At 32.6% G+C, this 17,784-nt stretch overlaps 1 pseudogene; it reads left to right on the top strand.

Moving 5' to 3' along the window:
* Positions 1-14,051: 14,051 nt before the first annotated feature.
* LOC128187506 (serine/arginine repetitive matrix protein 2-like) lies at positions 14,052-16,485 on the top strand (annotated as a pseudogene).
* The last annotated feature ends 1,299 nt before the right edge of the window (positions 16,486-17,784 follow it).

Below are 17,784 nucleotides of genomic sequence, written 5' to 3'. Positions count from 1 at the left end.
TCTGTTTTAATGACAGACTCAACTGATCTGAAGCATTTTCTGCATATACCCCCGTCACATTCTTGGATGTCGGATCTTTCACTCACTTTCTTAATGTATTCGATCCTTTCCGAGTTCAATTTAAGCTTTGACTGATAGAATTTATGAATTATGTCTTTACCGTCTGCAGTCCTTTCATGCTGTACGAAAGAAAACCCGCAAACAATGCACGAATCTCCCAAAACACACGTTTTCCTAGGTGTCATAGACTGCGCCATATTTGTTTTCTTTCGTTTAGAACACCTCGGGTATCTACGTACGCTGATGATAAAGCCGAGAAGTTCGAAGTCTCACCCAACGAATCGGAACAAGTTATTTCATTGGTTAGCTAAAAGGTCACACTGACGTGACCCTCTATGGGATGTTGTTAGATGTTTGTGTAGCGAGTAAGCGAGCGGATCAAACATCTAATTTTAATTAGATTGATTTTACCATAACTAAGTGTTTAGCTTACTATGTGGAACCATTGTTCATAGTATTGGTTGGAATATTATAAGCCAAATATGCCAATATATGAAATTTATTGGCCAGTTTAAAGGGACTTGGACACGATTTGAGATCAAAAGATTTGTTTTTATTTTTTATGTATAAAATGTTTTACTTGTGCATTTTAAATGATTGACCAAAATATTAAATGTTAAAGTCAAGTCACAAGCGAGATAAAGAGGTAAGAATTGATAGTTATGTTAACAAAGCTCGAGTCTTATAGTTTTTTACAAAAAAATGTAATGTAGAATTTTACCATTTTTTAGACAAAGTGACATGTAAAAAAACAATTTAAACTAATTCAATATCTTCATAAATACTATTATCAAAGAAAGTTACATTTGAATAAAAGTTACATCAATACAACACATATGTAAAAATGATAATATTCGAGCTTTGTTTACAAACAAAGAATAATGAACTTTGTATCTTGCTTATAACTTGATATTTGAGTTTCAAATTTTGACATAGTATTATAAACTTCTATATTTATCAGTATAAACATTGAAAATGGAAAAACAAAATTTGAAATTTTTAAGTCAAATCGTGTCCAAGTCCCTTTAAACCCGTACACCAATTACAATGTAGAAAGAGCGTTCTGCTTCATTGTTTGGCCATTTGAGGAACTCCTAGATGTGCATTGTAGGCTTAATATTGATAACCAATGTAGGGCCAACATAAACCAGCTTTACATATAGTACGTTGGGCCAATAGATACATATAAATGTTGGGCCAACACAATATGTTTGTGATGGGACAACGTAGGCCCAACATCAAATTCCAACGTAGGGCCAACATGTAGGGCCAACGTTAAACTAACTTGCACTTAGAATGTTGAACCAACGATGGCATACAACGTAGGGCCAACAAAATCAGCTTTGTTGGACCAACATTGGGCCAACATATTGATGCTGACTGGGAAGAAATGATTCAGTGTTTTGATTTTATATCAAATTAATTGAATTATTCGATTAACTGCTATAAGAGGAACCCTCTGTATTATGGCAACTGTCTGTCAGATGAGTGATGTGGCCCATGGACCACTTGTAAATGCTGTTGAAATGAATTCATTTCTTCATTGATGATTTGTTAAAAAATATATATAAACACTTTACAATGTCTTCTAAAAATGTGCATTTTTACATATTATATCATTGATTTTACTATCATTATATTATAAAACAGATAATAGACACATCAGATGACATCAGTCGGCAACATATACATATCAATATTATTAACCCAGACATTATTGACATCGCAACAATTAAGACAAAGCAGAGGAACGAGAGGGTTTCCCTTCAAGGAATTGTTCAAAAGATAATTTTTTATAAGTAAAATTATTATTCCCTTTCGAACAAGGCTGAGCATGTTGCTTTCAGCATATATACTCTACACTTAGTCCTATCTTGCTCATACATCACATAAACAGGGCGTTTGAAAGACTCTGCAATGACTTTGAACCAAATCAACATTGAATTAAAAGTTGTATGCGACCTAAAAAAATTTTAGTCATAGGTCAATATTTTAAGCTTTTGTATATTGTATTTGGTTACTAACAGATTTATTTTGTCATTTATTTTTTTCTTTAAAGGCCGAATCCAAAGTATGATGATTCAGACACAGAGTCGAGTGACAGTGATTCTGAAATGCGCCCACGATCACCAAAAAAAAAAAAGAAGAAAACTTCGCAAACACTGCCAACACACAGTTTAATAAAACAAAAATATGATTTTAAAAAAACTTTCATAAAAAATTATATCTTGTTATTATACCTGAAAACTTTTCATGAACAATGAATTGAGGATTGATAGCGTGTTATTATTAAGCACAAAATTAAACTTACTGTTTACATTTAGATAAGAAAACTTGGAACAATCGGCGGGGACAACATAAAGTGTGAGGAGAGTAATGGCTGCGATTTTGAACAACGCTGTTGCCAAAAAAATGAACTAGCTACGGAGAGGAAGAAAAAATGCCTTTTCCATCTCACCTTTGAAAGATGTTCTGCTGCTTTATACTTATGACTATATTTTTTTTAATTCAGAAGATAAACGTTGTATAACATATATTCTGAACTTTAATTTTCCCCCACCTTCCCAAATGAAATGATTGAAGTTTTCTTTGAGATAACTTTGACCTGACTTAAACTACTGTATGGATTATTCTGAAATTTGTATGCATGGAATTGTGAACTTTTTTCATTTAGATAGGGCACATTCTATCACAAAAGATTTTTTTCTCCATTTGCACTTATGAAAAACTAAAGAAAAGTAATCCGAACAGACTTGGTAAAATAAATTATGAAAAATTAAGGGAGGTAATCCCGACAAATTTGGTAAAATGAATTCCTTGTTAACATAGTTAAAATCCAAAATTATAACTACATCCTAATATTTTGAAATCATATTAAATATATGTTTATAAGTATTATTTTAACTTACAAATGCAAATATACTATTTGATAAAATATTACGTGTTGATAATTAAATGAAAACAACAAACACAATATAAACTAAATTAAAAGTCTTAAGGTTGAAATATTGAAACATCAATAATTTAATAAACACATGTTTAACATTTTCTTTATTGAGACTTTTACACATTTTTTTTTCTTATAAAATACTTTATGTACTGTGGTTTTATCAATATTTGAGGGTATCAATTTTCGTGGATATAGTGAAAATCACAGTTTCAAGGATACGTAAATTCGTGGCCAATGACCCTATCAATACAAAATGTTAATAGAAATTGCACTTCAATAAACATTTTATTTCGTGGATCAACTTAATGTTCAACGAAATCCATGAAAACTGGTATTCAACGAATATTGATAAAACCACAGTATATGGTAATTTGCAGAAGTCAAATGCTTATTATGATGTACATGTATTAAAACAAAGTAAAATGTGTGTCATTCAATAACTAACAGGTGTTGTTTAATTTTCTATTTTGACATTTACTGTGAGGAAAACTCGGTGTTGTAGAGATGCAACAAACAAAGACATCGAGGATGCTGCCAAAGATTGGCTGCGGTACTCCTGTGACAGAGATGGGGAAAGCAGACAGAAAGCAGAAAAAGGCTGCTGAGGAAGTAGTCCAGCTAATATTTTTTTAACTAAACAGTTAACGTAGTTCTCTTATTTTTGGCTTTAACTATCCTTAAAAAATCAATTAGATAAAAAGTTTTCTTCATTCAATAATAAACATACTAAATATCTTATCTAAATATTACAATCTTGTTTTTTTTCACTTATTAATTGATGTTCGTTTATTTTTATTTGATAAGATTTTTGAATGAACAGGAGTGTGTGTTGTGATATTCGTCCATCCTCCATGTAAACTAATGTTTGGCAAAATGTGCGGTGAAACAAACATTTGACCAACGTTAAGAAATGTTGGACCAACCAAAGGAGACGTTGAGCCAACGCGAGAGAAACATTGGACCAAAACAAGATAAACCAAAGCTAAAGGAAGTAGTTTTGCGAATTAACCCAACATACATATATTTGATGTTGGGCCAACGTCTATATAATCTGCTTCCAATGTTGCACCAACGTTAAACCAATAAATTGGCCCAACGTTGGAATTCAGTATTGTTGGCTTTACGTTGGGCCAACATATGGATGCTGACTGGGGTGGAGTACGTAGTAGCCCTTTCCCAGAAAGAGAAAAGAAAAAAAATCGGGAGAAGCCTACATTATTGCAGCTACAACAATTCCAATTTTAGGCCATTTTATAAGCTTTCTCGCTCTCAGAAATAATATTGGCAAAATTGTTGGACTTTATCAGTTTGTATGTGGATCTGAACTTTAGGAATAAAAACCTGATAATCCCGAGAAAGCATCCCGTATATGTGCTCTGTTGGAGAAAGTTTATACGAGATCAAATTCGGCCTGTGCATCTCCAATTGAGAACCCCTTCTACAGCTCTGATGTATTTCCCCCAATATGCTATCACTACGGGACACAAGACACAGATGCAGAAGGACAGTACCCAATGTGTCATGATTGTGTTGTTTCACAACGACAGCCCCCATTAAAACGCAAGAATGTTCAAAGCTCGAGAGCAAAGAAACAGAAAAAATGATAAAAAAAAAAACCCAGTTCACATATTAACAAGATACGGACTAAATGTTTTGATTTGACTTAAATATTAAACATTAATTGTTGTATGTTGAAAGTTGGACTGTATTTTCATAGTATACATTGGTTTCTGTTTATCTGTTTAAATATTCAATAAATAACCTTTATTAAATAATTAAACAGCAGCTTAAATAAAGAATATCTTGTTTTTTTTAATTTTAGATAGTTAATTAGTTTCTTTCTCAGATAAAAAAAAAGAGCCTCCCTCATCTGTTTTTACCAAGAAAAAAGAAAAAAGCCTTCCTCCCTCATCTATTTTTGAAAAATTTGGCCTGAGAATCAGGGAATTAATTTAATTTGGCATAATCTACTCCTTTGTGCTAGGTATATTTTTCGTCAATGTAGAACAACTTGCATTGCATTCCTTGTTGAAGGTTTTTCTATGGTTTTAGTAAATAATATGTATTATTTTTGTACAAAACTAGTCTAACGTTATTGTATAAAATTAGTTGTTCTAATTTTCAGGAAAAATGAACTGTTTCAGTCACTGATGAAGATGGGAGTTTGACTCTGAAGAAAACACACGACTACTTGCATCAGGTTCAAATACAACTTCATTTTTCAAGAACTTCTTGCTGTGATCTTGTTATACTCTAGTAGATATGAAAATTGTCAGGATATTGAATAACGACACATTGGCTCAAAACATTTCAACAATGTTAGATTTTTATTTTTCAAAATTCCTGCCATCTTTGTCGGAATTATCAATTGGTAACATATGCATGATATAGAGTACCGATCAGACCCAACCTAACAGAAAGTAAACCTCAACTAAACCCTGGGTTTACTAGAGTGGACCCAGAGTAAACCCAAAGTAAACCCAGAGTGGACACAGAGAGTAAACCCAGTCAGAGGTTTACCCCTGAAAACACGCTAACTGTGTATTCGGAATATACAAGGGGCGGGAATAACAGGCATAGGATGCTAATATAAAACACGGGTCTGCTTCACACTTCAGTGCGTACAATTAACCTCAAAAGCAATTTCCAAGTAAATCCAAAGTAAACTCAAAGTAACCCCGAGTGGACCCAAATTTTCAAAAAGTAAACCCCAAAAGTAAACCCGGGGTTTAGTCTGGTGTTAGGTTGGGTCTGATCGGTACTGTATGTACACGTGATACACACACATATATATATATATATATATATATATATATATATATATATATATATATATATATATATATATATATATAATTTTTTATTTACCTGGATTTAAGTTACAGAATTATGTTTACGGTAAAACATACTATCATCATTTGATCACAGTCAACGCAATTTAAAATATTGAAATATTTTTTTTATATAATGATTCTTTACTATAATATTTCCTAAAAAATACAATTACATGTAATTGCACACACATCTAATAATGAAGTGAAATGGGTTATAAATTAAAATATTCATAATTTTTTTTGTATTTTTTTATTCATTTTTAAATAATTTTGAAAGCTTTGGCATATAAAAACATAAACTAGTAGATCAAAATCGTTTTTACAATTCCTATTGTCATCACGTTATTAACAAAAGAACAAAATATTATTGTTTATAATATATTTGTATAATTTACACACATGTAATGGTTGTAAGTGCATCTTGATCCGTACATTCTATGTAATTTACTGGATTAATTATATTAATGAAAACATTTCTTCTCCCTATTTCATATTTGCCTGCAATTTCGTTAAGAAAAGAAGCCTGACGATTAACTAAGCAGCAGAACAATTGAAATATTTTTGTTGTCAAATGTCTGTACTGAGATGGAACATACTTTTTTTTTTTAATTTGATACATTTATTCATTCACATCGCATATTCCACATATTTCGCTCTCCCTACATGTATTCTACTACGTCTTCTTTTGTTAAACTGTTTTGCTTCTCCTCAAGTATAATCAGATTTACTTGACAAAAAAGGAATGAAGTTCAATGATACCCCTGTAGAAAGTTTGTCATAAATATTGAATACTTATCCGCTAAAACAAGATTTCCAGGCTGTAACTGGAGAATTTTGCAGTGCTCTACTAAAGCAGCATCGGAAGATGATCCAGGATATAAATCGGATGTAAATAGAAGTGTCCCATTTGAAGTAACACAAATTACGCCCTTAACAGTGTGGCAGCTTTTGTAGTTACTTTATGTTAACGATTGTTAGTTCACATTGGATGGAATATCTTGAGTAACTTCCTCAGCATCCATGGCTATTCTTGCATATGTAAAATCTTTAAAGGATTTTGACATAGAAACTTTTACATTTTAGAGTGTATTTCTATTGCCTTTAATACGCAATCGAATGTCGTCAAAGACAGAAATAAATGTGTTCACAATATTTGATATTGTAGCACGGCTTCTCCAAAATCTGACAGCAAGATCTAAATCTTTAAAGTCCAAACAGAGTTTCATCAAACAAATGAGCAGCTGGTCTTCTAAGCTAAAACTGGTAACTTCTCATTCATCATAGAAATTGAATGGTGCCAGGCTTTTGAGAATCTGGTCAATTATGTTAAACACATCGGTGGGAAAAGATGTGTAGAGCAACATCTAAAAGAAAAAAACAAATTGCAAATATCAAGATCTTTGGCATGCAGACTGAGTTCAGGTCTAAATTGGCAAGTGGTTGCGTCAATATGAGTAATAAAATCTCTAAGGCACTTTACATCCTCCCCCTTCAAAAAACCCCACTAAAATTCAAAATGTATTGAAGAACTATCGCAGTTGATAAATTCATTTCAACTGAGTTTTGGGTCAGGTCAGCTAGAAACATTTTATATCATACTGTAAACTAACTTTTTTCACGAGAAATGTCTGCAAGTTTCAGAACCTTCTTTCATTTGCAAATAAATTTGTCGTTGTAAACTAATTAAAGCACTTAGGCACAATATTGCCTCAGTCCCGAACATAAGTAGTCCCTGATGGATATTAAACAGGTGCATATTAGGAATAAAAGATGCTGTGAATATTATTTGATTCACAGGTAATATGCTTGCAGAAATTTTTAATTTAAAGCTGCTTGGTCCTATTTTTTGTTAGTACAGTATTAAATAATTTTTCATACAGATCAATCATTTTAAAAAGTTATGGCTTTTCTCCTATTTACATCAGCAGAATCGGTCTCCGTTTAAAATAGAAATATTCAAAGTAAATAAAATCATTTCTTTTTGGGCAATAAAAAACAAACCAAAATGCATCGTGGGAATGTTGAGAGAAGGGACCTATTTGGATTCGTCCCTGAATGATTAGGTTTATTCAACCCGAATGTTATGCATCGATTGTAAACAAAGCAAACTTAAGAAATATTAGAGAACAAAATGTACACATGGTAACTTTAATTTGCCTGAACATTATGACCTTTATTTATAGCAATGACAAAGTCGTAATACAACCATGCCGGTCTCGACGTCAGGGCCGAAATTTAACATAGGCGAAATAACGCGATACCCTTTTATGTCGTTTGTTTTGCTAACAAATTTTGTACATTTTTTTTTATTGAAAATTGGCTTAATTGACCGGGATAACTACTGCAATGTCTATTATTATACACATACTAAGCATTTAAAACCTTGCATATGTAAAAAAAATAAATAAAAACCCACAATTTACCGAGCGTTGAATATGAATGACCTATTAATAACAACATGTCATGACAAATGTAAGAATTATATCCATTTAAGACAGATTTGATTAAAATAGATATTTATCATGGTTGTCAATGGTATATGCCCTTCCAATTTCTAAACAGAAGCGACTTATTCCTTTTAAGTAATTTTTTTTTAATTATCAATTTAGGAATTTGATAATCAAGGCGGTTTAGGAATTCTTCCATATCCTAAATGACCAAGTGATAAAAACAGGGAGGCTTAAAAAGATTATGCAAATGATTCCAATATACACCAGTTCATTCCTGACGAGCCTGAATGCAACAGTATCAGCCTTTCCCACTATCAGGTCATCTAAGGCTATCCAATCCCCTTTTTCAGTATTTTTTTGTCGAAATTGTTTGTAATGTGAGTTATTTTAGCTGCAAATGCACAGTAACTTTTATTCAAATGTTTGCAATACTTTCATATAGCCATAATTTTACATTTTAAAATATAACGGTAAATGTGCATTAGAGAATTGAGTCATATCCAAAATAAAACCATTGTTTTCATTTTTTCATCAAAATTTAAATATAAAGGTAGTATAAAAAGCCGTCATTGAATCAATTAAATGTTTCGAGCCGTAAACCGCCATGATTCCACACTGAATCTGTAAAATTTACAATACATTCACAAGAATAAAATGCAGAGTCCATTTGTAATTGTTTATATATATTTTTAACTTGTAAGATGAAAAAAAAAGGTACGAATCAGTTTGTGTACAAATCTACTGAAGTCGCTAAAGAATGTGTCTAATAGATTAATTGGTCAGAATCCGTATTAATCGATCCGATTGGCCAAAGTTTCTAAACCGCGCTTTTTTGAGCGGGAAATTAATTTATAACCGCAATGTACGTTCTCGTGCATTGGGAAGATCTCTACGTGAGCTTGATAAGTTTAGAAAACGTTAAACATCCAAGAAAACCCCTCCAAGAGTATGCGGAGGGTGACTACATACTGGCTACCTACGGTAAAAGACCCTTCAAGGCCCGGATCTCGGTGATAAATGGTACGTATATTATGGTGTCTATACATAACAAGTATTATAATTTTATACATATCAATACAATCGATCAGTGCAATATTAGTCAAATGCATTATATTTTCTAACTTTTATAGTAATCAAGTAGATAAACTTGGAAAAAAGTGCCCCCATTTTTTTGTGTATGACGTCACAATTTTTTTTTCAAAATGGATACGACGAGATATAGACGTATGTTCTTCAATCTTCATAAGACTACAGTCTCAGGCACGTAGCATCGTTTTTGAAAAAGGGGGGGGGGGCAGACTCATCCAAAAAATCCTGACAAGCAAAAAAAAAAAGGAAATTAGGATGCTACGTGCCTGAGTCTGCACCAAGATATTTATGTGAATGTGTTATGACATTCGAGCTATTTTTATACTTTACAGAAGATCGATCAGTTTTAAAAGCAAAACTTGCTGATAATTATCAGATCAAACATAAATACATGGACACCAGGGAAAGTAAAGATGACTCCCCAGCAGGCACGCAACGTTGTTTCAACGTTGATATTTGGTCGTGACGTCGTACAACCTTTTTTCAACGTTGAAACAACGTCACATTTCGACGTTGAAATTTCAACGTCGTATTGACGTTGAATCAACGTTTTAAATCAAGTGTTCGAAGGGTTACAAACAATTATATTTTTTTCAATTCTTGTTTATCAAACTATGTGTACTTAAAATAAGATAAATTTATTATTTTGAGATAGGATCATAAATAAGTCGAAAATTCAACGTCAACACGACGTCTACCTGACGTTGAAAATAAACAATATTACAAGTTGATATATTTTTATTTATAAAATGTCTTAAATTAATCAGTATATATATATATATATATATATATATATATATATATATATATATATATATATATATATATATATATATATATATAAGAAACAGTTTAATCTTTTAATATGTATTTAAAATAGGCAAAGATTTCATGTTTACTATCGTATTAATGGGCGGGTAACTCTAGTTCCGGTTCATGACAGGAAGTGTTACGATTTAAGCGCGGGCTTTTAACAAAGTAAACAAAGGAAGACAAAGGAAAAACGAAGAAAGCTACGTACGCGATCTGAGCGGTGACAGAGGTAAACATAATTATAATTACTGTATTACTGACACAGAAAAATAATGTTGAGGTTTGAAATATTAAGTAGAATTTATATGTGAAGCACGAATGAAGGCTATTGATGCACAAATTGAACGTGTAAAATTACAGCAAAGGGATTACACAATATGCATGTGATTCTTGTGAAGCTTGATTTCAGTTATGCATTATATGCAGATTAATAACTTGGTAGTGTACACGTACGATGCAAATTGCATGTCGATTTATGTTTAGATACATAAATTAGTACGTTAAGAAGTAGTATTTCATATATAGGCGTCGGAACCGGGGGGGCTTTTTTTTGCAAAGTTATACCTAAGGGGTAACTAGAATTACCGAAATACCCGTGATTTACCGAAATTCCCTTCAAAAACACCAAAATGCCTCATTTGAGCACAAATATTTAACATCATAGTTTAAATCTAAGTGTTTAAATGTATTTCCCCAATTTTCAGTTTGATAATGTAAGTATTTTGACACAAATAGCGATTTTTAACATGTGTAGACATTGGGTTAAGAACGATAACTCTTGCATGAATTGCTTTTCACTCGAATTGAGGTGTGAAATTTTATTCCCAATAACTAAGAATTAAAAATAACAGTTTATCAGCTTTTATTTTTTAATATCATATAATAATCATCAAAAAATTATATAGAGTGGAAGCAACTATAAAAATAGCAACTATTTCAAAGACGTAATTCCTATAGCTTCTTTCTCTTGCACACGTACATAACACAAGTTCAAGTATTATAATAAATATACATTTATTAAAAAAATTACCTTTATATACAAAACTATCTATATAAAATACTAGACATACACTCTCAATGGCATTTTAGTGTTTTTGAAGGGTATTTCGGTGTTTTCACCGGGTATTTCGGTAAATCGCGGGTATTTCGGTAATTCTATGTACCGATACCTAAGCATTAGAAACATAGCAGGATAGAGGGTTCAGTGATTTTTTAATTTTATAAAAAACAATTTAGTGTTCCGGGTTAAATCAACATGTGGTGTATGGGGTATAAACCAGTGTCTTGTCATGTATGGCTGGTACTATTAGGTAACTTCATTAATTCAGATTTATCTTTCTTTTTGGTCACTGCATGTGATGTTACAATTAATGAGTAGTTTTTCTGCCACATTGAGCAAATATGGTGTAACTATTAGTCATTTTGCATTTAGCTGTTTAGCGGTATCAAGTTTTACTGATATGAAATGGTACAATCTTATCAGAAACAATTGCATCATATAATATAGTAAATATTACTTATAGTTTGAGCTAACAATTAACAGATTTGATGTAGACAGTGCAAGGAATTTAATATAACATGTATGTATATTATATATAATAATATATTTTATGATAGAATATTTCAATAAATATTCATAGAAACTTCAGATGGCAGAGTATATGAGATCTTATATGAGAAGATGGAGAAGGACAAATGCTCAAGTAGCAGCCATAATTGAAAGCAATGAAGACATAGATGAAATTCCAAATCAGTTAGGAGATGGTGAAAACCCGGTCCGAAACGAATTAGATGAGGAAATTATATTGAGAGATTCAGATGACACCTTACATACTGATGAAACTTCAGAATTTGGAGATAATGAAGACTTTGACACATCTTCCTCTGACTCTTTAGAACCATTTAGTGAAGACGATGACATGAATACATGTGATGCAGAGGAAAATGTCTGCCTTGAAAGTGAATTGAGAGAATGGCAGTGTAAACACAAAGTAACCCGAGAAGCTCTAAACCATCTCCTGGATATTCTAAGAAGGCGGGGCCATAGATTACCAAAAGACTACCGCACACTTATGAAAACCCCTCGCCGGATCAATAGCAGAGAATTGTGTGGAGGTGAATATTTGTACTTTGGAGTTGAAACTGGTCTATTAAAAATTATTTCTCGTCATTTTGCACAATTCTCTGGACTAGGGCTTCACATCAGCTTTAACATTGATGGGGTGCCACTTTTTAAGTCCACAAATATTCAGCTTTGGCCTATACTTTGCAGTGTTAAGGGATTTGAACCATTTGTTGTTGCCTTGTTTCGTGGGACTTCAAAACCAGATTCTTTGGACACTTATTTGTCAGATTTTTTAAATGAGTTGAGAGAACTTAAGAGAAATGGTGTAAGTTACAATGATGAAACATTATCAATATGGTTTTCAGCATTTGTTTGTGATGCTCCAGCCAGATCCTTTTTGAAATGTACAAAATCTTTCAATGGATACTATGGTTGTGAAAGGTGTGTAATAAAGGGCAGATGGAACAACCGTGTTATATTTCACTCAGACAGGATGCACACTTTGAGAACGGACGAGAAATTTCAGAACTTTGAATACAAGGACCATCAGATAAACCGCTCTCCTTTGCTAGAAATTGGAGTTGAATGTGTTAAAGGATTTCCTTTAGATTATATGCATTTAGTGTGTTTGGGAGTGGTAAAGAGAATTTTATCGTTTCTGAAAAAAGGACCTAGAGAATGCAGGTTGTCACAACAGCAGCTGAATTTACTTTCTAACAACTTGAAAAAACTTAATGGAAAAATGCCGAGGGAATTTGCAAGACAACAAAGATCTTTACTATACTTAGATAAGTGGAAAGCCACCGAGTTTAGGCAGTTTTTGTTATATACAGGACCATTGGTTTTGAGGTCTGTCTTGAGAGAAGAAGTTTACAGCCATTTTCTGACATTGACAGTAGCTATGTCTATCCTTTTGGACTCTAACCAAACTAAAAGAAATGATTATTTGCAGTATGCAAGAGAGTTATTGCAATATTTTGTGGAACATTCACCAGCCATATATGGAGACACTTTTTCCACCTATAATGTTCACTCTCTCCAGCACTTACCAGATGATGTTCAGCACTTTGGCACTTCATTAAATGAAATTTCGGCCTTCCAGTATGAAAATTATCTATTCAAGTTAAAGAAATACGTTCGAAAATCTCAAAATCCAATAGCCCAGATAGCCAAACGAATGAAAGAAACAGAGACATTTCCCAGTAAACAAATGCCAAAAAAGTTGCATATTACAATATCTACCAAGAAAAAGGATAGCTGCTTTCTTCTAAAAAATGGAAAATTTGCCTTTGTGTTAGAGAAGAGAGCAGACAAATGTTTTCTCTGTGATGTGTTTGCACAAACGTCTTTGGAAAACCTGTTCGAAAACCCATGCTCTTCAAATTTGGTGAATATTCAAAAATTACAAAATATACGCAGACCAGCCAGGCGAATGTTGCTCGAGTATGATGAGTTTGAGAGGAAAGCAGCTTGTCTACCAGATGGTACGGGGTATGTTATGATCCCTCTGCGCCATGAGATGGAAAGATGGTGATAGAGGTGGTGAGTATGACATGTTTCTGATCGAATACTGCATATTTCTGGCATGATTAGACTAATGTTATTAAAGTTTTGCACCAGCATGTCAATGCAATTAAGTGCACTTGCCAATTTTACTTCATATTTTATAGCTGATAGTGAAGATGCTAGTTTAGTATTTAAATTTGCATGTAAACAAAGCATTTCATGGTGGAATTAATTATGTGTGAAGATGTTTCATGGTTTTTTAAATTACTTTTTTCAGGTGTTTATAAATGGCGGGGCGCAAAAAATGGTCAAGGGCGGTTTGGAGAGAAGGAGACCAGGAAGAAGAATTGGTTATCCCTTCTTCTTGGATTGAAGGAAAATTTATACGATGGCCCAACAGCAGTAGTGCATTAGCTGCACTTAAAGACATGCGGAAGCCCGAGAAGACATGGCAAAAATTCAACCTGATAAAGGTTAAATTTTCCTCTGGTATGTTATGTATAAATCCACTCACTGGCACTCAGTGTAAAAAAAAACTGTCTTATTTTATATGTATGTTTTTAGAAAACTGTAAGTTAATTTGACTGTTTACCTTTTTTACAAGCTGAATTTTACTTTTAGATAGCAAGAAAGAATGTGATCAATATGATTACACGACAACTGGTGAAACGACTGAGGAGGAAAGTGATATTGAGGAAGAAATGATGCCCAAGAGAAGACCCAAAAAGAGGATCTTTTCCGACTTTATATTAGGTGAAAAACACTGCTTATCAAACACTTATTTGTTTTGCATATGGAAGTTGGCATATGTTTGATTAATTACACAAAAACAAGTGTATATTTTTTATTTTGATATTTGATTATGTTTTTGATAATTTTACATGTTCATGTAATATAACAAACAAATTAAACATGAAAGCACTGAATTGGGTATATGTTTATTTATTATATATTATTCAATTCCAGACGGTGTTGAAAGCACTGAGGAGGAATCGTGTGGGACAGGTACATTTCTACATGTATAGAACATACAAATGCAGATCAGATCAAAAAAGTGTATAAATTCTGATATCACAAAAGAGAATTTGTATTTGTTAAAAAAAATTAAATTTATTTTCACAACAGGATCCACTGAAAAACACAAAAAAAGAATAGAATTACCACCGCCACCACCTCTTCCATGTACGTATCATGTCTAAATTTTATTTTCTTAAAAGGGAGAATCATTTAACGTTGGTGTATGAGTGGTACACTTTTCTTCTACATTTGAATTGATCTCATTAATATATTTGATGTTATGTAATATGAACCTCACAAAGTAAAATATTTTTATAAATATATTTTGCATTATTAGCCTTGGCAACAAGAAGATTAAATAGTGATGGATCAAGGTCGCCTCCAAGATCTGACATAGTTCATCAAAGGTCACAGTCTCCTGCATCGACAAACAGATCCAATCAAAGATCAGTTTCATCATCAAGATCGAACACATCTGAACAAAGATAAAGGTCACCAGCAACATCCAATAGATCCGGCCAAAGATCAAGGTCACCAGCAACATCCAATAGATCCGACCAAAGATCAAGGTCACCAGCAACATCCAATAGATCCGTCCAAAGATCAAGTTCACCAGCAACATCCAATAGATCCGGCCAAAGATCAAGGTCACCAGCAACATCCAATAGATCCGGCCAAAGATCAAGGTCACCAGCAACATCCAATAGATCCGACCAAAGATCAAGGTCACCAGCAACATCCAATAGATCCGGCCAAAGATCAAGGTCACCAGCAACATCCAATAGATCCGACCAAAGATCAAGGTCACCTGCAACTGCATGGTCCAACAGATGTCATCAACAATCAATATCCCCTGCAGGATCAAACAGATCGGAACAAAGATCAAGGTCACATGGAAGTTACAGCAGATCAAGGTCACCTTCATGGTTCAATACCCCTCGACAAAGATCAAGATCACCCACAAGAGCTGACAGATCTTTTCAACATTCAAGGTCACCTTCAGCTGAAAGGTCCAGCAGATCTCATCGAAGATCAAGGACACCTACAAGATCTGAAAGATCCAATCAAAGTTTTAATTCAGGATCACTTAGATCTACGCAGTCATTATCAACATCTGGGAGACGTAGTAAAACAGGCAGTCTGACAGTTTTTCCACTTACAGAAGAAAGTAAGTAACTCATAGAATATATTCTTTGTTCACAAGAATGTTAATGGGTAATTGTATTTTATGACAGAATTTATCATACTTTATATTGTAATTATTGTTAATTACTTCAGCAGGCAAATGAGATCAAAAAGAAATTGATGGATTTTTTTTTAAAACAGAATTTCAAAGGAAGACCATCTTTTTGCTGACGGAAATCAGGGACCTGCTACAAAATAGTCAGAGAACGGAGGCCCATTCACAACTTCCAGGAAGCGAGTTTAATTTCTCTGTTGTAGATACAATAGATGACTTAAATTCAGTGGAAAGAAGTTTAGAGGACAAAGATTTTAGAACAAAAATGGTATGTCTGTGAATTAAATATTTCATCTTATACTTTTGGCACATTTTTATTATAAACAAAGAGAAGAAATTTACACATATAATTTATTTTTCAAGTTAAATTTACTGAATTATTTTGCATGTAGAAGACAATGTTGATGAAAGTTGGAGGTATGGATGAGGCAGATGGAGTGAAGAAATGCATGCAAAGGTAAATATTGAAATACAAAGAAAAGTTTGGGGGGGAGGGGGCGGGTGATTAAAACATGCTTTCTCAATTCTCATTTTTTTCCTAACAGGTCTGTCAAATGCCATGATGGCAAGAATGAACTTAAGAGGAAACAAGGGAAAGGCTGCCTTCTGCAAAACCATTCTGTATGCTGTGATAAAAGGTAGTTACAACATTTTATTAAATATATCACTAGAATAAACAATAATCCTCTATAAGGTTCATAATCTACATATGCATAAAATGTTTTAATAACACTCGTTTACTAAATGTTTATGATTTTTGATTAATTTCAGAATGTGTTCTTGCCAACTTTCCTAGGGCAACGGAAAGTAACATTGACTTGGTAATAGGAAAATACCTGAAGTATGCCCCTGAAAGAGCTGGGGGAGGTGGCCGAAAAGAGAAAAATGACGCTTAAGCATTTTGTTTTGAAAAGTGTTCTAGAAAAAATTGTATACAGTTAAATATCATTGTTTTTGAATTGACATTAAATTTTGACTCATCCAGACTTGTATTTCTGAATTGAATAATATATATATATATATATATATATATATATATATATATATATATATATATATATATATATATATATATATATATTTATATTTAACAGTGGATAATTATTATAAACATTGTCAATTGTATTATTCATTTCTTAAGTCAAAACGTAAAATGTTAATAAGGGAAGTAAGAAATGGCAATTGTACTCAAAGTTATTAATAACGACATAATTTTGACCCTATATAAGCATCTACAATCAACTTTGCAATAAGCTTTAAGAAACATTCTTTCAAAACCTACTTTCAACCTTATTTCAACGTCATATCAACGTCATAAGTTGACGTTGAATCAACGTCAGATTTCAACGTCAGATCAATTAACAAATCCAACCAAATTTCAACGTTATTTCAACGTCAAAATGTGACGTTGAATCAACGTTGAATCAACGTTGATGTGCCTGCTGGGTCAGAAAACACATTGACAACAAATAAGCCATATTCAGGTTTGTATTGTGTATGTATTATTAATGTAACTAGACATATCAATAAATGGTTTATAAAATCCCGACCTAAACTTTGTGTCTAAAGTGCGATGATCTACATATATCTACCGGGTAAGTTAGAAAATTTTTGCAAGTTATACAATTTAATTCAAAGTCCCATATCAATTACAAACAATATACTGAACTTAAAACTCATGCCATGGTTGTGTAAACAAAGCTTGATTAAGTTCAAGTCATGTTACTGTTTACAAATAATTCATTTAAAATAAATGTTCC

The sequence above is a fragment of the Crassostrea angulata genome, chromosome 6 (assembly GCF_025612915.1).
Source record: "Crassostrea angulata isolate pt1a10 chromosome 6, ASM2561291v2, whole genome shotgun sequence".
Lineage (NCBI taxonomy): Eukaryota > Metazoa > Mollusca > Bivalvia > Ostreida > Ostreidae > Magallana > Magallana angulata.
Note: the sequence above shows the minus strand (reverse complement) of the source record. Positions and strands in the feature narration are given on the sequence as shown.